The sequence below is a fragment of the Natator depressus genome, chromosome 5, assembly GCF_965152275.1.
Source record: "Natator depressus isolate rNatDep1 chromosome 5, rNatDep2.hap1, whole genome shotgun sequence".
Taxonomy (NCBI): Eukaryota; Metazoa; Chordata; order Testudines; family Cheloniidae; genus Natator; species Natator depressus.
The window spans coordinates 121,475,031-121,501,400 of record NC_134238.1 but is presented as its reverse complement, the minus strand read 5'-3'; the positions used below and the strand labels follow the sequence as shown (position 1 = coordinate 121,501,400).

Sequence of the window (26,370 nt, the reverse complement as noted above, 5' to 3'; positions counted from 1 at the left end):
GAAGTTGGCTCGCTCCTTATTTAAAATTAAGCAAATGCTTGAGAGTTTGATGAAGAGAACTACACCTAATACATACAGATCAACTTCTACTTCACGTGAAGTAGAAAGGCAGAATTTGGTCTTCAGGTTTGGTATGAGAAGAAATAGGGGTTTTTTTGTGGGGGGAGGAGGGGAGTTTACAGACTTCTGACCACATATTGCAAAAATAGCCATTATTAGTAAATTGAAATATTTTAAACCTTATGGTTCCTCTTAGACAGGAAAAAAATGCTTAGACTTTGTTCACGAAGGTTGTACTCGCAGTGGAGGTGAGAGGGAACAATCCTAGGATCAAGTGTTTAGATCACCTGTACTTCTAAAGATGCAAACTTGAATTTTGTATGATCTGTGCTAATGTACAAGTAAGTCAGAAGAGACTTAATAGGCTATAGTCAACATCGACTGTGTGCTTTATTATTTCTAGCATGGTAGACCAGCTCAGCTTCCCATTGCGAGCATCTCATGCTTCAGCTGTTGGAGCAACAATTTATTTATCTGTTGAAATACAGTTAAAATATCTTGCTTTGGGAAAGAGGTGGAGAAGTATTACAATTTTCTTGATGGCACCTATCATGTTTTATATTAGTGTCTGTGGATAAAGAAAATGTTGCACTTGCTGGTTAGAAAGCAAGCCTTATGGGCTAGTTTGATATGCCTTCTGTTTGTGACAATATTAGCTCTCTTGTTGGAAATGTATCTGTTGTACTGCTGAACTTCCTTCTCTGAGAGACGCTCAAATCTTTACACTTATTTCAGGTGTTCAGTGCATGATGTAAAGGAAAAGGCAGCAAATAAGTCAGGACTTGTACAATATGTGGAAGCAGAAAAAAGAGAAAAAGGAGGATCTGGGGGTAGATGTCTTAGTCAATTTAAGGATAGAGTGAAAGGAAACCCTAGCCCTAACCCTTACCCTAATAATGCGAGAGTTGTAAGAGATGCCGTTTTTGCCTTGCTTTTAGTTTTTAAAGATGGAGTGCTGACTTAAACAGAAACCTTGAGATAAGGTGGCGTCTGGAGGGAAATTGCATAAACAAAGGATAGCCGTTGATGTATGTAACGGGAAAGTATAAATACTTGTCTTACACTGCTTGTAGGGGGAAGATCTGCCTAAGGTCAGGGGACCTCTGTCCGACCACAGTCTTCCCTTGCAATTGCTCGTAATAAACTGTCTCTGACTTGTTGCTAACAAACGCGGAGTGAGGACTTGTTTTCTTTCGCAAATATAAGAGCTTTATCCAGTATATTTAAATATTGAATAAGGTCTCCGTTCTCCAGTGAGCTTCAAGTGGATAAACATATGTGCCTTTACAGAATCCCACTGGCGTCAGTGAATCTCTGCGTGTGTACAGCAGTCCATCATATGGTGATCATCACTGGGGAAAACTAGCTCTTAAACACTCTTAAGTGAAATCTAAGTCGATGGCAAATCTCCCATAGACTTCACTAAGGCCAGGATTTCACCCATTCTCTCTTTTTATAAGTGCAAAAAATAATCTGGTTGTCCTGTCAGTGTTAGGTGTTTTTTTTTACAAAGCATGGTATAGTGCAATTTATTGTTCACACTTTTGCTGATATTTTACCTCCTTGCTAAGGTACAATAGCACCTTTCTTTTTTTTTTTTTAAATCCCTCTTTACACATCTTAGATTCTTATGTCAATGTCCCATGGCCTAAATACACGTCAGCCTTATGGCTTCCGTTTCAGTCGCAGCCTCTTTCATTTTCTAACCCTTTTCTTAGTTAGCAACCATTGCACATCAGTTACAAACTTTTTGGCCTGAGGGCCACATTGGGTTTCTGAAATTGTATGGAGGGCTGGTTAGGGGAGGCTGTGTCTCCCCAAACAGCCAGGCATGGCCTGGCCCCTGCCCCCTATCTGCACCCCCCTGCTCCACTTCTCACCCCCTGATGGCCCCCCCGGGACCCCTGCCCCATCCACCCCTCCCTATCCCCTGACCGCCCCTGGACCTCTGCCCCTGACTCCCCCCTGTTCCCTGCCCTCTGACCACCCGACCCCATACCCCGAACTCCCCTGCCCTCTATCCAACCTCCCACCCACTCCCTGCCCCCTTACCGCGCTCCCCGGAGCACCGGTGGCTGGCGGCGCTACAGCCGCACCGCCCAGAGCACCAGGACAGGCAGCTGCGCCGCCCGGCTGGAGCCAGCCACACCGCCGCTCACCACAGAGCACCGGGTCAGGCCGCAGCTGTGCTGCCTGGCAAGACCTTGCAGCCCCGCCGCCCAGAGCCTTGTGCCGGCGGTGCAGTGAGCTGAGGCTGCAGGGGAAGGGGAACAGCGCGGGAGGGGCCAGGGGCTGGCCTCCCGGGCCAGGAGCTCAGGGGCTGGGCAGGAGGGTCCCGCGGGCCGTAGTTTGCCCACCTGTGCGCTAGGAGGAGTCTCAAACAGAGTTAGAGGGGCTTCCTTGCAATAAATGTGGTACACCATTGCAGTCCAATAACAGTTACTTTTGTGTGGCCAGCCATTCTTTCAGAATATTATCTATTCAATGTAATACATGCAGGAGAAAGATTCAACAAAATAACTTCATAAAATAATAATAAAGTAGTCACAATAACACCATTTAAAATCAATTAAAGAAACTTTTTCCTATCTAAGCAATGAAAATACTAATTGACTTATTTTGTATTAACTACACTATCTTTTCTGTCAGCACCTTCTTGGCTCATTTAGGAAATTAAATAATACCTAGCTCTTACGTAGTGGTTTTCATCAGTAGAGCTCAAAGCACATCACAGTCTTTAATGTAGTTATCCTCACAATGTCCCTGTGAGGAAGGGAAGTGCTATTATCCCAGTTTTTTTTAAAGATGGCTTCACTGTGCCTTGGCTCAATAAGACTTGTCTCTGCTCTCGCACATAGTCTGTGGTGGAGTAGGTAGTTGAACCCAGGTCTTCCAAGTCTGCACGGTCGCAGTGTTAGCCCAGGACTTTGGGAAGTTGATTCCCTGCTCTGCCACAGACTTCTTGTGAGACCTTGGACATGACACTTAATCTCTTTGTGCCCTGTTTCCCCATCTGTAGTATGGCAACAATAGCACTGCCGTACCACACAGGGGTGTTGTGAGGATAAACACATGATAGATTGAGGTACTTGGATACTATAGTAATAGAGGCCATTTAAGTATCTAGGATACATAAAGAGGGTACACCTACATTATCTCTCAGAGAATGGGCAAAATCACAATGGCTCATGTAAATGGGTTAATTTATTCCACCTGCACATATATCACACTGCAAGGTTGGGGCTCTAGTTTGAGATTCATAATTAAATGAATATCCACCTTTCTGCCAACTTTTTTAATGAAAACTGCAGTTTATGTTGTCTTCAGTCAAGCATGACCTTGGCAATGCTTAGTAATAAGAACGGGAAAGTCTTTGGTTGACAGTAGCTGTGTTTCTCTTTTAATGATGGCTGCTGTAAATATATTTTTAACACTTTTCCTTTTTGGTGGCAGGGAGCTTTTAAACTGTGACAACTCAGATAATACTGTGGTAATTACTGTCAATTAGCAAGGCTACGCACTTTAAAAAAACAAAACAGTGTTATCCTGAACTTGAATTTCGATATTCAGGTTCATGCTCTAGAACACAACATGTAGTATAAAGTTATCCATCAGACCTGCTTTATGTTTCTTATTGGATGTGGAGCTTGCCAAGCCACTTTGCTGAAGCCTCATCAGCAAGGTGCAGAACTCTCAGCTCCCCATCAAATCTGGTCGGAGTGTAGTTGTCAGTGATGTGAAACATCGTCTCTTTGGCAACGACCACATCTGCGATCTTCGGGTTGGATCCAGGAGTGAAGGCTGGTTGCACAAGGACCCTGGCCTGTTAGGAATTAGTTCAGAATGGCCCATGAGCGGTGTATCAAATCAAAGCCAAACGCACACATAGTCAGGTCAGTTATAAGGTTTTGGGCATCAGCTGCAGACCATTCTTCATTTTCCATTGACATCACAGAGAAATCTGGCAGGTCAAGTGGGCCTACAGTAGGTGCATCGATGATAAGTGCACTCTTGGGTGGTCAAAGAAGTTTGTATACAGTGGAAGGCTTGGGTTTACCCTGATCTTCTCAACCCTTCTGGCTGTGGATTCCTCACGATGGATGTATGGAGTTGCATCCAATGAAGTGAGTTGTAGCTCACGAAAGCTTATGCTCAAATAAATTTGTTAGTCTCTGAGGTGCCACAAGTCTTCCTTTTCTTTTTGCGAATACAGACTAACATGGCTGCTACTCTGAAACGTGTGGAGGAATGTTGTTTGACACGGGGAGCCACAGTATTGGGGTGGGTCAAATTGTCCCAGTTATGATGCAGATGGTTGAATATCGTTTGTGGACCAACGAACTTGACATAAGATGAGTGGAGCCAGGCTGGTGCACAGCATTCTTCTGTAGAGTTATGGAGAGCTCAACTGGATGATTGGAGAGTTTGAGCATTTGATCCGCATGAAGTGATAGCCAGTTTGCTTAGAAGGTTGTTACGTGTTCTCACCTTAGACGCAGTTTTCCTCTGGTGGTTAAGATATGTGAGAGATCTATCTAGGGTTCGCCAACATAGGCTGGGTGGGATTTATGTTTCAAGTGATGTCTATTGAGAAAGATACACAGTTCTCGGACTGCTCCAGCAATGTAAAGATGGAACAAATTAGAAACTGTCTTGGTCAGACTTGGTTGTAAGTGCCACTGACTACGGTATTTGGCAGTCTTAATCAAGTAAGTGTTTAGTGTGTCTTCAGGTTCTGGGAATGACTGTGCTTGGACACCTAAGCGGATGTCACCTGTGTATGTGAACTGATGGGACTGGTAAGGGGAAGGTTGTTTGTGTACAGTGAAAAGTGTCAGTGCCAGTACAGAGCATTGGAGTAGACTGTTGGTTTGTCTTTTCCATGCACTAACTCGGTCTTCCATGTGCTCTCAAACATCTGTTGAGGAGGAGAGGTCAATTATGACCACTTATGCTGGGAGTGCTCTGACAATTTGACTGAGACCCATGTGCCAGATTTGTGTCCTATTCTGCCATCAGGTCTAGAAATATGGCTCCTCTCAAGGTTCCTTCCCCACTCTGAACTCTAGGGTACAGATGTGGGGACCTGCTTGAAAGACCCCCTAAGCTTATTCTTACCAGCTTAGGTTAAAAACTTCCTCAAGGTACAAACTTTGCCTTGTCCTTGAATAGTATGCTGCCACCACCAAGCGTCTTAAACAAAGAACAGGGAAAGAGGCCACTTGGAGACATCGTCCCCCAAAAATATCCCCCCAAGCCCTACACCCCCTTTCCTGGGGAAGGCTTGATAAAAATCCTCACCAATTTGCATAGGTGAACACAGACCCAAACCCTTGAATCTTAAGAACAATGAAAAATCAATCAGATTCTTAAAAGAAGAATTTTTATTAAAGAAAAAGTAAAAGAATCACCTCTGTAAAATCAGGATGGTAAATACCTTACAGGGTAATCAGATTCAAAACATAGAGAATCCCTCTAGGCAAACCTTAAGTTACAAAAAGACACAAAAACAGGAATATACATTCCCTCCAGCACAGCTCATTTTACCAGCCACTAAAAAGAAAATCTAACGCATGTTCTAGCTAGATTACTTACTAACTTAACAGGAGTTAGAAGGCTTGCATTTCTGATCTGTTCCTGGCAAAAGCATCACCAGACAGACCGAACCCTTTGTTCCCCCTGCCTCAAGATTTGAAAGTATCTTGTTCCCTCATTGGTCATTTTGGGTCAGGTGCCAGCGAGGTTACCTTAGCTTCTTAACCCTTTACAGGTGAAAGGGTCTTGCCTCTGGCCAGGAGGGATTTTATAGCACTGTATACAGAAAGGTGGTTACCCTTCTCTTTATATTTATGACAGCTCCCATCTTCACGTTTTTTAGAAAACGGTTTTCACTTAATGTTGTCAAAGTTAGCACTTGATTGTAGGTGCTCCAACCTCCGCAAAAGTCTGCTTGCTTGATGCTGAGTATTGACTCCACTTCTGGGGAGATGCCCTTAAGAGTGAGATGCTCCAGCACCTTGAATGGCACAGACAAGAGATATCAGTCAATATCTTGTAACATTATGTGGGTCTTTCCCAGGTTTCCAGAGAGCAATGACTTTTGACATGTCTTCAGAAGTCACTCTGTTAAGTGTGGTAAAACAGCATTTGATATTCATATATGGGGATTTACATCTATTTTAAGTAATTTTATAGCCTCATTGAGTGCCTCCCCTCACCCTTCTGAACTAGGGCAGTATTATCCCCACTTCACAGATGGGGAATTGAGACACAGTCTGGTTGATCTTGGTCAAGTCTGTAGCAGAGCAGGGACTTGAACCCATGTCATCTTTCTCCTAGATTTATGCCCTAACTACTGGACTATCTTTTATCTCAAAGAACTCTACAACCTATGGACCTAATTGTGCAAAAACTAAATGAAACTGTCCATGTACATAAGGCGTATAGATATATAATGCAACACAACTGAACTGCATCAACTTCTGGGGTGGTGCTTGACCGTTATCAGTACATAGCACACTCTACAGCTATGGGTGAAAGGAAAGCTTTGGCTGAAGACACCCGCAAAACAACTTCTGTTACGAAAATTACCATAATATCGTTATTATCCACTCAGTGCAGAGACTGCCCCGTCTTTTTTTTAAAGGTGCCATATTTACATGTAAATGTGTTACTGTGTTAGTCTGTTTCCTATTTTCTGAGTGCAGAAAGGGTGCTGAGCTAGCTTTTTAAATACACAGAACAGTTTTCAAATGAATTAATGTAGTATGGTATTAATCAAGTTGTCTTGATATGCTTTAATTTAACAAGAAAAAAGTCTAATAGAGATTTTTTTGGTGGTTTTTAAATTAAGGCAATTTATATCAGCTGTCTTAAATAGACAAGGATACTGCCCACAATAAAATTAGCTTTTGAATCATCTTACTCTAGAGACTTGTTTCACATTAAACAAAATTTTGGGGTATTCCATGACAGATTTTAACATTTAAAACTTTGATATTTATTAGGGGTACAAAAATCAATCTGAAATGTTTTTTAACACTTTTTTGTGGTGGGTGACTAAAATTAACCTCCTAAATCCTTATGTTATGTAAAATCCGTGACATGACTTTTTAAAAGTCCGAGGCACCCAGCAATTGCCAATCATGGCATTGGGAATTGGTGGGTGCTCAAATGCATTTGAAAATCAGGTCAATTTATTGGGGTGCCTAAGTATGGACATAGGAGACTATTTAAAATAGACAAATCTACAAACTAAGTCCTAGAAGGCTTTTATTTATTTATTTATTTTTTAAAGCTTACCGTCAGATTCTACCAATAAAAAATTGGGCATTGTTCTGGGGAATCCTTTATCCTGAATTATTTGGTTTATAGTTGAACTGTACACTAGTTCTCAGATTTCGAGATGGATGGCTGTAAATTTGTGCTGTAGCTCCTGTGCAGTTGGCAAACTATAAATGTGCAGGGGGAGGGGAAGGGGTGGGGAATCCGGATCCTTCATTGCACAGTGTCAGATAGCTATTGGTTCTGCTTTGGTTGCAGGAACATGCCACAGCAGACTGAAAGACAGTATGTAGGCGGTGAGACGTATGCCACGAATTGTAGGCCTCTAAACCCGACATTTCTGGTGGTGTAATAATGGCTATCCTCTCAAGCCATGCTTTTGTGTGTATGTCAAGAAAAGAAAACATGACACACAGTTTCATGGAACTGTAAATTAACATCTTTCAAGATCTTGAACAGAAGGGAAGCAGCAGTCATAAATATTATAAATGGTATGCTGGAATCTACGTTAAATAGCAGCATCACTCTACAGCATTCTCGTCCTGAGTCTCTACAGATGGTGATTTGCTATGTACTTGACTTTTATTGTTGTCACTTTTATGCAGTGCTACTTGTCTTCTACCAGACACTTGAACTCATGCTCTGGTTCTGTCTTTTTATCTTGCATATCAAATTTTAATTCTCAAGTCAGACACGAAGTATATGGAGGGCACAGATTGATTAGATGGATTATCTGATCCTTCTAACTTATTATTAAGGAGGTTTCCTGTGGGTGGTAATCCTGAGAAGCCGGACAGAGAACCAATAGTTTTCAAAAGCATTAGCAGCTTAAAACAAGACCAGATATTAACATATGAGAACAGGATGCAGATAACATTTTCTTCTATAACTTCACCTTTGCCATCATGATTCACATTTTAGGCCAAATTGATTGGAAATTAGTTTTATCTGTTGGAATAGAGTTAAGACCTAGGGTATCTTATCTACTCTTCTTGATATGCACTTCCGCCAACATACAGACAATATCATTCCAAATAGAAAAATAACTAGTGCTTTGTCCACTTCTACCTTTATGAGAGGAGACTCAAGGAGCTTGGCTTGTTTAGCATAACCAAAAGAAGTATATGAGGAGATAAGATTGCTCTCTAAATACATCAGAGGGATAAACACCAGGGACGGAGTGGAGTTATTTAAGTTAAGCACCAATGTGGACACAAAAACAAATGGATGTAAACTGGCCATCAAGAAGTTTAGGATTGAAACTAGATGAAGTTTTCTAACCATCAGAGGAGTTACGTTCTGGAACAGTGGGGATTAAAAAACCTAATTCGCTTCAAGAATGAGCTTAATATGTTTATGGAGAGGCTGGTATGATGATACTGCCTAAAATAGCATGTAGCTGGTCTGCAACTGCTAGTAGCCAGCGATGGGACTAGATGGGGTGGGCTCTGAGTTACTACAGAGAATCCTTTCCCACGAGTCTGGCAGTTGTGTCTTGCTGAAATGCTCAGGGTCCTACTGACAGTCATGTTTGGGGTCAGGAGGAAATTTTCCTGCCGGTCAAACTGGCAGAAATCCTGGGGGAGTTTCGCCTTCCTCTGTGGCATGGGGTACAGGTCACTTGCAGGTTTAAAGCAAAATAAATGGTGGATTCTCTGTAACTTGAAGCCTTTGAGGGCTTCAGTAACTCAGCCAGAGGTTAGGGGTCTATTGCAGGAGTGGGTGATTGAGGTTCTGTGGCCTGCAATGTGCAGGAGGTCAAACTAGATTATCATGATGGTCCCTTCTGGCCTTAGAGTCTATGGGTGGGGTTTGGAAGGACTGCTCACCAGCCAGAGCCCATGTTGGAGTTGGGGTGGTCTCTGGTAAGCTTATTAGCATGTGTGTAGGATCTTTTATTTTAAACGTTTTCTCTGTAATGCTTTTTACCTTCATAAAATAAGCTTACTGAGAAATTGCTGAGTGGTAACTTATACCTATGGCAATTACACGGTGTACTGCAAATTAATGTTGCTTAGGCCGCCTGTCTGTTGCTAGGGAGATCACAGAATCCCCAGTTGACTGCACAGTCTGGAAATACACTGATCAGAAGGGAGAGGCACGTGACTCGTGACCCAAGGGAGGCACTGACTGGGGAGCCAGAAGCCTACACTGAGTGCCCTTGTTAGATCATAGAGGGGAAATACAAGTGCAGTTGCCCTGAACAGTGACCAGCACTTTTTGAAATGCCAATAGAGTCATGTTGGGTTTTTTTTTCATAAAATGTTACTTTGTTTTCTGATAGATTCTCCGATATTTAAAATACATACGCGCCTCCTCTGTCTCCTCTTGGTGTGTTAAGCTCATGTGCCTGATTGTTACATGGGGACAAATTTTGTGTGACTGCAGAGAAATGAGCAGGGCTCTTCCACGGTGTAGCTCGATGATCAGGTGCTAGAAACCTGCATAAAAAAGCAGAGCAAACATTGCTAATGCATCTTGGCAGGTGGATCTTGATAGGTGCCACACCAGATACCATGGTTAGCACGTCCTCTGGGGCAGAAGGATCTAGAAGCTGGACAGAAGTGGTCATTTGGGGAAACCAACTAGTAGCAGACACGCTTGGGAAAGTTTAGGCGCAAGCTTATGTTTTGCTGTTCTTAAGTGATGAATAAAGCTAAGACCTAGGAAGGGGATAGAACTGGATCTTATCTTGAGTCTGTATACTCTGTACAGGAGAGATGGTTGGCTTTTTTTCATTCAATTTTCCAGGTTTTCAATGGAAAAAATGGAACATGTGGAGTAGAAAAAAGTTGGGGTGGGGGTTAAGTTTTTCATCAGAATATTTTTTTTGCTGGAAACTTCCATTTTTATTTAATTTCCTTATGAGAAATTAGCATTTTCCAGGCAGCTCTAGTTAGGACCAGCACAGGAAAACCATGAGTTTAGCCTGCTTTTTCAAATTGTTGTGCTAAGGTATAAATGAACAGAATGAAAAGGAAAACTTCTCTCCGCACCAGATTACATCATGACAATACAGAGTGCTGTCCCTATTTCTCTATTCAGTGCAATAAAATCAACTGTGAAGTGTTTTCAAACATGCTGCCTGTTTTTTTGCTTCCAAGAAGAAAAAGGATGGAATTCTGGGTCCAATGCTTAGATAAACCATACACTTTCTGTGTGACCTTGGTAAAGTCAATTAACATCTGGCTAATATACTCAAAAGTGACTACTAATTTCGGGGTCTTCAGTATTGGAGTGTCCCAACTGAAACATTTTAAAAGGACCTGATTTTCAGAGGTTGGGAGCTGAGTACTTTCTGAAAATCATTCTCCATTTGTCAGGTGTCTCATGCGGAACACTCCAGCTCTGATGTACCCAAAATAATTAGTCACTTTTGGCCAGAGTCTGTGTTTTAGTTCCCCCAGCCGTTGTCAAACTTGTCTGTATTCTGGAAGTTCTTTGTCACAGGGACTCTGTCTATGCATTTTCAAAGCACCTAAGACAATTGGGCTTTTGTGTGCTACTATAATACCAATAACTCTTTTCATTCATTTGCAGGAGAAGTGAGGGGTTTTTTATAGAGCTCAGAGGACTTTAAGCACGGGAGCTTATATGTAAAAGTTGTTGTATGACTATAATCAAGCTCAAAAGTTTAATGAATGAGAGAAATGCTGCATTATAAAATGTAATTTTTGAGACGCGTCTTCCTCTCTTAGAGTGACTTTTACCATCTGTACAGCATTATCGTTGGAATCTTGGGGGGGGAAAGATTACATGCCGCCTTCTATGAAGTTCTTCATCTCTTCACCCCTTTAGTCCTTCAAACTACATTAAATATAAAAAACACAGTGAAGAAGGTAAATGCTTTGAATCCCGCTGTGGGCTCTGTTTGGTATATGCAGTCTTTCTGATCCTTTCCAAGTTCTTATGCTGGGTTGGCCAGATTCTCAAGGAACTCTACACCCAATATGCTGAGTTTTTAAAAAAATCAATCAATCTGGCCACTCTTTTTGAAAATCTGCCCCTATTTGTAGGTACTGAGCACTTGAAAATTTGACCCTTAGGGCCTTGTCTATAGTATCAAAACTTGCTTCCATATTACAGCAATCACCAATAGCACAGATGCACTGATCATGGCAACTAAGTGCTGATTGAGAGAGGTCTTGGGTGTTATCGCCCTGGATAATTTTTCAAGTGACATCAGAGCCTAAGTCTCATTGAATTTCTGTTGAAAGTCTCTTGAAAATTTTACCTAGCGTCCGAAGTTACAACATATGGCTAATGTTACCTAGACTATGTGGCTGAACCATTGTTTTTAGGTGGGTTTTTTTTGTTAGTTTTAAAGTGTATGTATAGCTGGTATTACGTGTTTTTATGATATTGGAAGGGTTGGGAAAGGCATGTGATCCTTAGTCCTAGGCATCCTAGGTATTGGATACTTATGCCAGGGCGCACAGAGCCCTATTGAGAGGGGCTATGCACAGTCAGAGGGAAATATCTAGGCCCAATTTGGCAATTGGAGCCATACTTTATGTGGGTATTGTAACTGCAGCATTTGAGTTAACACGATGGCTATGATGATGTAATTGTTCCAGTGTAGGAGGGTCAAATCTTCCAGTTTAATTAATATAAGGAATAACTTCTAAAACCAGTGACATAATGAAGCGAGAGTTGGAGAAAGGCATCAAGAGGCTGTTTTTCATAATAATGTGTGTTAAATACTGGACCTCTTGAGCCTATCCCCAGGAACCATCAAAGTGATCTCATTCCCAGCATTCTCATTACTTAGCAATCATGGTGCCTTTTTTAAAGTGTGTGGTTTATATGAATATCCAAGTTTATGCACACTATGGCAGATCTGACAAACTGGAGTATAATTCCACTATCATTAATAGGTAGGACAAAATGCTTTAAAAATGATGATACTCCCTAGCTTTAACATGTTTGGGAGTACTCCCATTTGATGACCAATCCTATTTCCAATAAGCAGCTGACTGTAACCGTTACTTCGTTCTTCTAGACAAATGGCAGAATCCAAATAACTATTGAGACGCTGCAGGTATCTCTAAAAGCTGGAGACTTTGTTCTGTCTCATTTATACATGTTTACTAGCAGCACTGATTCCCAAGCCCTTTGGAATGGATCCTGTACAGCCCAAATAAATTTGCAGATACCTCCTACTACATTCTTGCTGACAGTTTACTGCAGCTGAATAACTGTGGCAATACTTATTCCAGCGTGCCCTTCCCCAAACCCATGTATCTCAAAGCAGTGGTGACTTGTAAGCTTAGTACAGACTTTGTATATGCTAATGCTATTAATACAAATTGGACTATTTTCATAACTGTTTGTGTCCTGAGGGTTTAGTTTTGTGAGGTGCTGAATGCCCTCCACTTCCACTCTTTACAGTGGGAGTTGATGGCACTAAGAAAATGTCCTGCACCCTTAAAATCGTTGGGAATTTAAAAACTTACTTCTGTGAGAGTGGGATCAGGACAATAGTGTCGGGCAGTCTAGAGCCCTAAACCTATAGGATGGGATTTCCAGAAGGGCTCATCATTAACCCAGTGCTTTTTCCATTAAATTCAGTGGAACTTTCACCACTGACTTCAATGGGAACAAAGTCAGCCCAACACTGCCCACATTTTTAAAATCCCGCTAATAAGCTTTGGGCTACATTGCTAACTGGGGCAAAGCTCCAAGGGAGGGCAGAAAGACGATAACTTAACGGAATCTGTCACATTAGCTATTAACTCAGTAGTTATTACACACTTGCTTCCCATGGTGCCTTGGGTAACGGAAAACACCAAAGGCTTTTTGGAGTTTGTCAAGTGAAGAATATTTTGTGTAATTATTTTGTTCATAAACTGCATGAAAGTTTGCTAAAAGCACTAAGTTCATTTGTATAATGAAGCAGTATAAAGCAATTTTTTATCTAATGATCATCTTTAAATGCTTTCAGCATGAAGAAAATGTAATTTCAGTCATCACTGTAGAATATAAAAATAAGTTATTTTTAAAATAGTATTTAAAATTATCACAGAAGAGGGAAGCAACCGACTTAATAAACCATGGTGAAGTATCCTTAATAGAATTGTTTGTTGAAAATTACCAGTATTTATGCTGTTCTGTCATTAGGGTAAATGCACATTAGCTGGCTTATATAGTTATTGATAGCTGGGTTTAATGAAATTATAATAATACCCAGAATTTTTTTGTAGAATAGAAATATGTTCCACCACCAGAAATATTATCCTTCTCCTAGAATGTCTGTGAAAACCAAAGTATCAGAGCAGATCTTCAGCTGGTGCAACTCAGACCAATTTACAATAGCTAAGAACCTGGTCCATGATGTTTAGAATAACCACAGATTTGTTTATAAGAGAACTTCTTATTTAGTATGACCTGCACTTGAGATTATAGACCCTGACTCAGAAAAACACTTAACTGTGAGCTTATGTGCTTTTGTGTACATGGCCTGTAAAGATGGGCTGGCTTTCCCTATTTGGGGAAGGCTGCCTTTAATTTATAAGCTTAAGGGATGTATGTATTTAATGGAACAGTCATGGACCTGTGTGTCTCCCAAAGTCCTTTTGAATAAGCTACTTAATTCAAGTCCCAGAGAAGTGATAGATGTTTAGATATACAAATTCTTAAATACTGAACTTCAAAATGGATATTTGGAAAGCATGACTTTCTCTCCCACAGCACACAGTACATCTGCATCTGCCATAGTTGAAAGTGTGCTTTTTTTTTTTAACTTTCATCACCTAAAACTTTATTCAAATCCTTCAGAAGAGGTACACAAGTTTGTGAAGATTTCTCAGGTTGAGCCAGATGCTCCATTTCAAATCATTACTAATATTCATCTAGAAATATCTTAGGTGTTCCTCTTGCAAATTACATTCCAAATATCACATTATATTTCCTTAACCACTTATGCCAACGGCTTTCTAGCAGGGGCTTGTGGTAAGGAAATGAAGGGGAGAGTGAGGCACGAGGAAGAGAGAGACCTTTGGAGAACTATCTCACAGGTAACATTTTTACCTGGTGTCTAATAATAATGGGATTGGTGTATTGCGGGAAGGCTTCCTCTGAAACACGAGCTACTGGGCTGAGCAAGATTAGGAAAATTTTCATACAGATTGGTTAGTTTAATGTGGTCTTAGTGTTTGTCTTCTATTTTAATAAACATAAGTGATTGGATGTAGCTGATCATGAAGCAGTATCATTTTAGACTTGCCACGTTGGAAATTAGGTGTTAACTTTTAGTTCATTTTGGAGAAGCCGAGATTAAATATACAGTTGCAGTTAGCCAGAATCCAGGGAAATGTCTTTAATTTTAGAAATCAGTGCAGACTGGGGATTTCAAATCTGAAATAAAACTTGGAAATTGTTTTTCAGCAATAATGAGATTACTGGAAATCAATATTTGCAGCCACTAGTATGGATATTGCTTCTATCTGTGTATCAGGATTCCTATATTGAGCCCATCACTGTAGCATTTAAGCCTTCATGCCCCCAGGATTGAGATATGCACTCCAATGCTACAGTTGCTTGGCAACTGTCCAGCAAAATAGCACAGGGGTGGGGAGTGTACATGCATAGTAATGCATGAGTGTCTAATGCCAATCTGTGTATTAGTACCATTATCGTTTACATTTCCTTAAATGAAAGCACTACCGACCCTTCTGTCTGTACCGAAAGGCCACTTACGCTCAGTGGTGGCAAAAGCTATGTAGTAGCAATATGTAAAGTGCTCAGTACCTATTGTTTCCAGTGTAAGCAAACCAGTATAATAGGTCTGCATTTATTCTTTCCCCACAGAACAGAGTGGTGAAAAACAAAGCCCACTGTTGCAGTAGACCAAACAAGCAATGATAGACCTGTAGGTAGTGGAAGCCACCTATGTCCCATCATGCTTTCTAACTAGAAAGTGACTAACTTTCTGACTAAAGGTGAGACATCAGAACTGTTGAAAGTTGGCATTTTATCTATCTTTGACATTATTTATTTGTTAGTATGTATAGCATTTCCTATGTTCAAATAATAGCTAATTACTTCACACAGCATCCCAGGGATAAGTGATTTGGCCAAAGCCACATAGCCAGTCAATAGTGGATCAGTTTCATAGTTATAGGGTGAAATGGACTTCTAGTAACTGGTGCAAGAGGTCCAAAAGTTTGGGCTAGAGCCACAAAGGGATTTAGGCACCTAAAGTGGTAGGTAGATGCTTAACTCCAGAATTTAGATCTTCAAACCTCAAAACCCTTCTCAGCTGCCACCTAATCCTGTAGGAGCCAAAAGTCCCTAGCAACCTAAAAAATTGCCCTTTGCTTCTGCACAAGCTGCCTTAATCTAGGTGCCTAAACCCCAACTGGACCTCAAACTAGCCATCACCCCACTTTCATTAGGCCTGATCAAGTAGGCATTCTTAGTGACCACCAAAGAGATTGGGTCCCTAAACCTGGGTAGCTCACATCCCAGGAGAGGAACATACCCTTAGAGCAGTGGTAATAAAGGAGGTCCTCTCCCTCCCCCTGCTTTGTGAATCTAATCCTCCTTTGCTTATTTGGGCATAAGCTTTCATGGGCTAAAACCCACTTCCTCAGATGCATGGAGTGGAAAATACAGAGGCAAGTATAAATACATAGCTCATTAGCACTACAAAAGTGATTTTTTTCCTCCCTTGGTATTCACCCCCTTCTTGTCAAAATTCCCAAAATCCAAATGAAAACTTTCAAGACAGCTTGAAACAAAATGTTTCTGAACTGAGTGCACGTGTTGGTGTTGGGGTGAGCGTGGGAGTGAGGAATCCATCCATAGGATGGACCAATACACTTTAAAATAATGGGGAAATCTGAACTCTGCAGTAGTTTGGGGTTTTTTTGCTCATCATGGTCAATTTCTAGACCACAGGAGCAAGACATACCTATAATATACACTTTTTGGAGTAGAATTCAGTCTAAAATGGCTGCTTTGTAGGAGCCCAGTCATGGTTTCCCTGGGAATGGTAGGTGTCTTCCTCAGGGACTAGATTACACCCTTCTGTTGGAAAAAGCCACAGGAAGGAAAGAAATCACAAAGTTTTCCCCTTGCAGAACTTGCCTATTACTCCCTCTTCTGGTGGCAGTGTTTTGGGGAACTGCAGAATTTGAAAGCCACATTCCTCTTCAACCCTGCCGTGATCTCAGGGCTCTGCAGGGAAGGGATCAGTCTTAAGGCTGGCTGGGCTCAGTGCATCCAGGGGGCAAAGGGATCTGTGCACATTCCTTAAATGCGTAGTGCCAAGTACAGTTAGGCTAATGAGTGATTTCTTTTTTGAATCATTGCAAGTTCCAAAAAGTCAGGAAAATAAATAGTTTGGGATCAAACTAAACGTTTCATTTTGATTGCAGGTTTTTACTTTTTATTTGTATAATAAAAATGAAGGAAATTCTGAAATGAGAAGTCACTTTAAAACTTTTTGGTTTGAAAATATTAAAATTGAACATGTAAATAATGTTGTAGCTGTGTCAGTTCCAGGATATTAGAGATACAAGGTGAGTGGGGTAGTATTTTTATTGGACCACTAACTTCTGTTGGTGAGAGACAAGCTTTCGAGCTCACACATAAGAACATAAAAATGGCCCGACTGGGTCAGACCAAAGGTCCATCTAGCCCAGTATCCTGTCTTCCAGCAGCAGCCAGTGCCAGGAGCCCCAGAGGGAATGAACGGAACACAGAGCTTTATTTCTTTCTAAGACCTGAGGAAGAGCTCTGTGTAAGCTCGAAAGCTTGCATCTTTCACCAACAGAAGCTGGTCCAATAAGATATTACCTCACCCATCTTCTCTCTCTAAAATTGACCATTTCATTTTTTTTCTGATTCATTTTTTAGCTTGACCAAAACTATTTGATAAAATTGACACGCATTCCTGAAATATTTCAACTGACCTGAATCTGCATATTTCAGCAAAATATTTTGTCCACAATGTTTTACCCAGATCCAGTACCAAGATCTCTGGCAGGTTGGACGGAGTTCTCATTTCTGCACTTAGGAAGCAAGTGACTTTGGGAGTGTGTAGAGTTGCTGTACACCCAATGTTTATAAGGAACTACCTCTATTCTCCATGTTGTTCTCTGACCCTTCACAGGTGCTATAGGGCCCTTGAAAGCCCACGCTGCGAAGGGAGGAATGGTTATGATTTAGCCTTTGTTATCTCACCATAAGTGCAGAAAGAAAAGGTTCATCTAACAGGGCTGTGTGTAATTTGAAAACTTGAGTGAAAACTCGCTGTTGAGTCTGACAGCAGAGGTTGGTGCGGAAAGGATTATAGATATAACAAATCACACTAGCTCTCTTTATTGAGTGCATTGAAGAAGTGATGAGCATGTGCCAGTTTGTAAGGACTTAGCTGAAATGATTTGAATGTCTAGAGATAGCATATCAAGGTCTTGAAGTGCATTTCCCTCCTCCACCCCCCCCCCAAGTCTTGGCTAGAGATGTGCCCAGAGAGTATGGGAGACCAAGGTTAGAATGCTATATGCCTGCGTGCTTTGAAAATCACAAGTCCTGAATCAATAAGTTACAAGCACCACAGAAGGTTAAAGCATGTGAATTTACTAGGGAAGAAATGTCACTGTTTTAAAGGCTGCACACAATGTACAGGGCTCATCCATTTAAACCCTTACTGTTTGACGTGTCTTTGCACTATGGGCTTTAATAAGACTTGCTATCATTCATATTAAAAGAACACATTAAATACAAAATACTCCCTTTTTTTCAATAAGTTGTGTGTCTCCTATAGATCACTGAAGGGTTTGGGCTTTTAGACACCATGTTTAGGTCCACTGTACCATTGGTATCATTACATTAGATTCTGAGTGATTTGGAGTGGCAGCCAGCTAACATGAGAATTAACACGTTTTCCTCTTACAAAGAGTTACACAGAATTGAGACTTGCAGAATTAAAGCATGGAGAACATCATAAGGAGGAACATAACTAAGCAAGAGACTATGTGAAGTAGAGTGATGGCCTTGGGATTAAGGCCCTGTATTTGGGCAAAGGAGATGAGGGTTCAGTTCCTTGTTCTGACAGACTCCTGGTGTGATCTTGCACAAGTTACTTAATCTTTCTGACTGTGCGTCAGTTCCCCAACTGTAAAACTGGAGAAGACAAGGATGATCATCCTCACCCCTTTTCTTGGAGGGCAGAGCTCTTACTGTGGTATGTCCACATTACCGTGGCATAGCTGTGCCATGGCCGCTGTGGAGCCATAGTGCAGACGTTTCCTACATTGACTGAAGCAGTTTTCCCTTGCTGTACATAATCCAGCTCTCCAAGAGGTGGTAGCTAGGCCAACGGAAGAATTCTTCCATCGACCTAGCTCTGTGTACACTGGGGGTTAGGTCAACCTAACCATGGCACTCGGCATGAAACTTTTCACACCCCTTAGCAACGTAGTTAAGTCAATCTCACTTAAGTATGGACCAGCCCTATATATATGTACCCAGCAGAATGGGGGACTGATCTCAGTGGGGGCCTTTAGGTGCTAGGGTAATAAAAATACTGAAAGATAGATTGTAATTTCATTGTTCAGAAGAAGATGGCAGAATGTAGTAGTAATGAATGAATTTCTTTGTACAATAATGTCTAGCAGATTCAGAGTGCTTTTCATGCATAAATCTCAGTGACTTAGAACAATGGGTTAATACACAATGATAAATTCTGCATTCACATTGGCTTTGTAAATTGTGTTTTTTCATATCCTCTTATGGTAGGAGCTGACATTCTTGTTGTAACTCAAGCATTGAATGGGCTTTGTTATTTTGCAAAAAAGAGTAATTCAAACTATTTCCAATATAGCATTCCATACAATCAACTCTTCTAAACCCCCTGTTGTAAAACTCATTCCAAAAGCATGGAGAAGGCAAATTCACCAAAACAATTTCAGAAGAAACATTAATCAGACTGTTAGTATCTTATTTTACCTAGCACCCCCTACCCCCTTCTTTCTTATGCATGCATTTGAATGTAGAGCCAAATCCTCAGCTAGGGTAAATAAGCATATGTACATTGGAGCCTCCGACTTGTGTGCCTTCATAGATTATTCTTTGACTGTGTTGTGATTGCCACCTGCAGTGCTAGCATATGGACAATAAAGCTTTCACTCTAGAAAAGGTCACAGTCCTCTGCGTTAAGCAGTACACTTTGTCACATTTTTTCAAACCATCAGCCATGATTCATCTTGCTGTAATGTAATATATCGAATGCAAGTGTACGGGGGATGTTGGTATTAAATTGTATAGATCAAACTTTTACTGAAACTTTTATATTGTTTAAGAAAAGTTTTATGCATCCTATTTTAAAAAATCAAGCCTTTCTATGTATAAATTCATCTGCTTACTCCTACATATTTGTCATTTTAGAAAGATGTTTTTGCAGCCACCTTGGGTGAAAAAACTGGCAGTAGATGGTGGATTTTATAAACCAAGATTACTAATTGTCATGGGGAACGTGAAGTCGGGCTGTCCAACAAGATTCTTGATTGCAATGGTGTCAAGGCTGAATCCCCACTCTGGCACTTCAAGTGCAGAAGGTGGGGGCCCGCAAGGATTTTAAAATTAATACTTGCCACTCCAGGCTTCTATTACACTTCCAAGGTTACAGCTTTTCTCTCACCTTGGCTTGGTAAATCCTGCCACCACTGAAATGCGGAAAAAAACCCACCTTTGAACCCAGGAAGGTGCACTTGGGAATTCCTCCCTGTGGGGTACCCTCAATCCCTTTCACCCCCCTCTGGGGAAGAGCTGAGAAAGAAAACAAAGGAAATTAGCGATTGCCACCAGTTAATTAAACAACATATGCACAAACCTCTTAGGACACCAAAAATCCAATCCTGTTCTTAAAAAAGGTAAATTTTATTAAAAACAAAAAGGAAGAAAATACATCTGAAACTTAGGCTTTTGCTAGATTTTAAAAGAGCAATTCCAAAAATTAAGCACCCAAAATAGCTTTCTTTGGGGGATCAGCTTAAAGATTACAAGTAAACAAAAGCATCTCGGGTTAGCACAGAGGAGAGCCACAAGCCAAAATAAAGAAATAAACCTGATCATGTCTGTCTAAACATTCCCTGTCCCAATAATTCCTTCTAGGTATGGAAGATAATTTTTTTTCATACCTGGTTCAAACCTTACACAGTATTCCTGCTTATAGCATTGCTGCTCCGTGTCCCTGCAGCCCAGAGAGAAAAACAGACAGAGGGAAAGTTTCTTTCCCAATTTTAAAAAGTTCTACCTCCCCGTTGGCTCTTTTGGTCAGGTGCCCACTTCCTTTTCTTTAGCCGGGGGACTTTTAACCCTTTATAGGTAAAGCAAGCGAACAGTTACCAAGAGGGATTTTACAGCTAACTGGCTAGTTGGGTGTCCATAAAAGGGAGCTACCCTCTCCCTTCATTTATCACAAAAGGTTATAACTGAATGACTTCTAAAGTAATAAAAATGGTTAATTTTAAGGTGTACAACAAGAATAATGCATTTTGGTAAACGTTTTGTGAAGACATGTTTCAGTAAAAAATCCAGGTATCTAATTTGAAACATATAATTTACAGCAATCTGGCTCATTTTAAACAATGAACTAAGGTCCAAGTTCAGGAATGTATTTTAGCATGTGCTTAACATTAAGGAAAGAGAGATTGTTTGAGTCTGTATGTACAGCTGAGTGGGGAAGGCGGGGTGAGAAGGGAAATTATTACATAAACTTTTTCTGAACTCAAAGTTTGGGATTCAGATGCAGAGATTAGAGACAGAGCTGAAATCCGGGTGCTTTTTGTTTCAATCAAAGCATGTTTTTTGTATTCTTTATGAAAAAGGAAAAAACCCAAAGTTAGCAACTTTTCCCCTACATGATGTTCAGCAGTTTCTAGAAGAGCTTTCACTTAAGTTTAACAGTGTCTTGTGAATTTCAAAATGAAGTTTGAACAATAACATAGCTGATACTGGCACTACATTCCAGGCCATCAAGACGATGCTGTAATTGTATATACATGTTACAATATGGGAACGAGGGGACATTGCAGAAAAGAAATGGAAATGATGCTCACTTGATATTACTCTTTCTGAATTGCTTAATTTTTTTCCTCTTAATTGGCTTGGATCACATTTCTCTCTCTATCACTGGTCTCTTGGGCAACATGGCATTACGTTGGAGTTGGATGATGACTGAACAACAAAGAAACTGAAGTGCCATTTTAGTAGCAGAGGCGGCACATGGCAAAGCAATTTAGAGAAAAATAACACTATTTGCATGGAGGGAAGCTCATTATGCTGCATTTTAAAAAAAAATTCATCTCGCAATGGCAGTAGCACCAAAGAGCTGTTAGCAGAGATGAGTGAGAGAGAGTAATTGTGTGTGTTTAAAAAAAAAAAAGTGGGGGGGGGGAGGAAAGATAAGGAAAAGGTCACTTAAAAGTGAAAAGAATCAGCTCATCAATGGCTAAGCAACAGTAAAATATATAGGTATGTAATATAATACATTTTCTTTTGTTCTTCTCACATGTAATGGCCATGTGATGCTTTGGGGGTTCACCCAGACCAGTAAGGGGTTCTGTCACCACCTGCCCAGTAACCTTGCATGCCCTTAGGCTGTGCAACTTTTGGCTCAGAGCCCTGACCGAAGCAGCATTCCCACAGTCCAAAGTCTCACCCTGAGCTTCCACTAACCCAATACTCCTTGATCCCATCATCCCTTCCAGAGTGTCCCTCTTACTGGACACTCACAGAGATAGCACCAACTTCCCTGCCTCCAAAAAGCTAAGAATAAGTTTAAGTGACGACAAGCAAGAGTGAAAGATATGAAATGGTTACAAACAAAACAGAAACTCACTTTCTAGTGCCTAGAACTTTAATTCTAGCAAGATATAGCTTTGCCTAACACAGTTTCTTACTTGCCACAAGTTTTCAGCATTCTCCATCCTGTTTGAGCAGGCTGACCCATCTTTAATAGATACAACGCACTGGTTTCTTTGTTCATCCAGATGATGGATGACTCAAATGTCTCTTTCCCCCATTATATTATACCAAAGTTAATTGTCTCTGTTTCAAGAGCCGGGGAGACTTTCTGGGTGTGTAGACTCTATCCCCTGTTGTGATTGTTAAGCGGTCATTTCCCACATTTGTTTACCTTGTATGTAAATGTACTTTTCATTGTCCTCTGTGATTGAGCTGGTTATACAATAAAATATGCATTCCTTTGTTTAAGAAGAAAACTGTTTTCCCTTCTTTGTCTACAGACTCCAAAACGTAGTATCAGAGAGTATCCATAATTGCACATGCCGTGTTTACATACATTAAATGGTGATACTGATGACCAGCATGTTGTTGGTTTTCAAATGATAATTACATAAATATCACGACCACAGTGTGTGAGGTGTTTTTAAACTGGTCAAGTCAGCTGAGATTCTGTTACATAGTAAGGAGCCCTTTGCCTTCTAAAATTGGGGTACTCTTAGGGCCACAGGTCATTAATTTGTTTAGTTCAGACTCCATACTCGGTAATAATTCTGTGTAACAATCAGACAGATAGGGCTATAAGTATGGTTTAACAATGAGCCCTGTGGGAAAATTGATTTTATATGTATGCAGCTGCACTGCCCTACAAGCTACATGGGGAAGGAGTTGTGTCTAAGGGTATGTGGCTACTGCAATCAGAGGTGTGACTGCAGCACATTTAGACCTACCCTAGCTAGTTTTGATCTAGTTAGCTAGTATAACAATAGCAATGATATTGCAGTAGCATGGGCTAGCCACTCAAGTAATTACCCAGGGTCCCAGGTGGGCTTTTACAGCCTGTGCTTCCATGACCTCACTGCTACTGTTGTGTAGACATGCTCTCAGAGGCATTCCTTTGTCCCAGAGAACGGTACTGGCCCTTATTAGTAGCAGCGGCACTGGGTCAGCTGCGTACGTTGGCCTGTTCGAGGGAACAGAGTGAAGGTTCCTTCGACTCCCTGCCCGAAACCACCCCACAAGCTGCACAGTTGTGTAGGCTGAGACACAGTCTAGTCCACAGAAAGAGAGACTTCCTCACCTAAGCGTTTGTAGCCTCATCTTATTTACACCCAGGGCAAGAGATCCAGAGCGGGAGGGTTTGTGGACTATTGAATAGGAATAGGTAGGAAAATCTCTCGAAGAGGTGAGTTTTTAAGGAAGGCCAGGAAGAAAGGTTGCTTGACAAACGAGCACACATTATGACCGCATAATGGAATGTAAAAGGGCAAAAGTGGAAAGAAAAGACATAGCAGTGCGGTCAGAGAACAAAGAAAGAGAGGAGAAGTAGAAGGAAATGACTGAGAGCAGAGATAGAAGTGGCAGCAGGCAGGGACGGAGTGAGAAATCTTCAGTGCCTAACGGGACACTTGGTTTGTGCTCTGAGATCCTGTTTGCTAGGAACTGTATTGAGACCACAGATTCATTCCAAAGACCACTGTGCAGCCATTGGGTTGTAAATTTCACTGCTGTCCTGCAGTGGCACTGCGTGAATAGCTCAACAAAAATGTAACAATGAATGTTTCTGTTATAGTAATGCCCCATCTGTGCCTTTCCATGACTGTGAAAGCAAAGGCATTTGCTGTCAGGATTATTCATGGGAACAATGAACCTGAAGCAAATGCTGTTAGGCTCTACTGGTGGGAAAGCAAACTTTGAGCTCCTCAACATGAAGAATGAGTCTATCCATTGAAGGAACAGAAACAACATGTGACCTATATGCTCAATCCAAATCAACCAATATATTTTCGGTTTTGTATGGTGACTAGTCACAGATATCTGCTTACCCACAGACCTTGAATTATTTACTGAAAGTATTCAGTAAATCCTAATGAACAGCAAGTATATGTAAGAGAACTGTTAACTGCTCATGCAAAATTCACCGGGGCGGGGGAGCCCAAAATCCACGGAGTGAGTTATTCTCTAAAGATTATTTGCTCAGATGTTATGAGTTAGTGACTGAGAAACAAAGGAATCCATAATCCCTTTATGAATTCCCTGAGCCATGCTGTCCCCCAGGCTTTCACTTTCTTTTTAAGTTAGTGAAACTAACAAAAGCACTGAAATCAACTGAGCTGAGCAAGTGTCAAAGGATAACATGAAAGAGATTTCTCTCCAAGGTAGATTTGAAACTGTCTAGTTCTATACAGAATATCATCAGTATTATCCAGCCCTTTTCTCATGTGTCTCATACAATTTCATGTTTCAGAGTGGTAGCCATGTAGTCTGTATCAGCAAAAACAATGAGGAGTCCTTGTGGCATCTTAGAGACTAACAAATGTATTTGGGCATAAGCTTTTGTGGGCTAAAACCCACTTCATCAGATGCATGGAATGGAAAATTCAGAGGCAGATATAAATACACAACTCATTAGCACTACAAAAGTAATTTTTCCTCCCTTGGTATTCACCCCTTCTTGTCAACTGTTGAGAATAGCCCACTTCCACCTTAATTGAATTGGCTCGTTAGCACTGACCCCTGACTCGGTAAGGCAACTCCCATCTTTTCAGCCCATGAAAGCTTGTGCCCAAATACATTTGTTAGTGTATAAGGTGCCACAAGGACTCCTCATTGTTTATACAATTTCATGAAGGTTCAGGCTTGCGTACAGCAAATCCACCATATTTTTTACATGAACATCTGGGCAAAAGACTCAAACTTGCCCAGAAGAATATATTCAGGAGCTCTTTAGTGGTAACAAGTAACCTTATTAGTGTTAGGAGAATGTGAAGTAAACAGGGTAGAGACTAAACCATACTAATCTTGCTTCTGGCCTTGCTGTTAGTTTAAACAAGCTAAATAAGCAAGTAAGAAAATGTAAGTGAAACCACAAGGCTGCACCCACACCCCTGTACTCCATCCCCAGGTGGTAGCCTTGAAGATAAGGGACTAATTGAGCAAAGGCTTGCTATGGTAACCAAGCAGCTGGAGGGGAGGGGAGGGTGTAAGGCGGAGAAGCAAATTCTGCAAGAAAGTGACCATGGCGAAAAGCAACCCCACTCCTTACCCCTTCCATAAGGTACAAAAGAGGTGGGCCTTATCAACCCCAGACTCAAGAACCCCCGAACGGAACATGACCAGGTATTGGGAGGGGCACTTCGAGTATAATTAAGTTTGCCAAGAAGAGGGAGGAGAAAAGGGAGCTCTGTTGGTGTGCAGCGCTAGGGGTCAGGAGAAGAGGGTTCTATCGGCGTATACAACAATATCTGGGGGAGGGGAAGAGGAAAAATCTATCAACGTATAGAGATAAGCCAAACTGGTGTGAAAGGCTTCGGAATATGCTTGCTTGTTTAGCCCCAATAAACCCATCAAATTTCCTGTAGACTGGACTCTGGACTGTTATTTTCTGATAAACTGTGTCTGGGAACTGAGAGGGAGGAGGGAGCTGGACCCCCGCCAACAATTTATAATTGATTGAAGGGGTCACGTGGCTTTGGGGAATGGGGAGTGGAGGAGGGTAAACAAGTTTTGAAGTCCGATTTTGGTAGGCAACACACAATGGGGTTCAATGATCACTCAGGGCATGAGGTGCCTGCAGGAACTTTGCTTTAGTCTGTGTCCAGTTCCAACTGGCTGTGCATAACAAGACTAAGCTTCACAGTATCCCACCCAGACTCTTTGGGAAGCTCAGATGGTGCTTGTTTAAATTTTATTGCAAAAGGTGACTACAGAGTGAGACATCTGTGCAAAAATCTCATGCATTAGGTTAGTTGAAGGAATCCTTCCCCACCAAACACCTTGTAGCTTAGGGGACGGAACATTGAATGGGAGCCTGGAGACCATGAGCTCTGGTCTTGCCACTTCTGCTAACTGATTTCTGTGTACTTCACAGCTCTGATTGCTTACTATGGCCTCATCGCTCTTCTTTAGGAGGCAGGCAACTGCCAACATACAAATAAATTAGCCTAGTGACTTTGCAAGTGCAGGAGATATAAATATCACACTAGTCTTCCAGCCATTGATTTAGGGCTGTCAATTAATTGCAGTTAACTCATGCTATTAACTAAAAAAATTAAT

General features: G+C 41.2%; 1 long non-coding RNA gene across 2 annotated transcripts in view; it reads right to left on the bottom strand.

Moving 5' to 3' along the window:
* Positions 1-5,931: 5,931 nt before the first annotated feature.
* The window catches only part of LOC141987081 (uncharacterized), a 40,274-nt gene continuing 19,835 nt past the window's right edge, over positions 5,932-26,370 (bottom strand). The window contains exons 1-3 of one of the 2 annotated variants that reach the window (XR_012639439.1): positions 20,490-20,606; positions 20,039-20,118; positions 5,932-6,076 (exon numbers count right to left, since the gene is read on the bottom strand). This is a non-coding gene — a long non-coding RNA (uncharacterized LOC141987081). Of the gene's footprint in view, positions 6,077-9,673; positions 9,786-20,038; positions 20,119-20,489; positions 20,607-26,370 lie in introns of those variants that run through there. The other variant, XR_012639438.1, reaches the window with a different exon arrangement.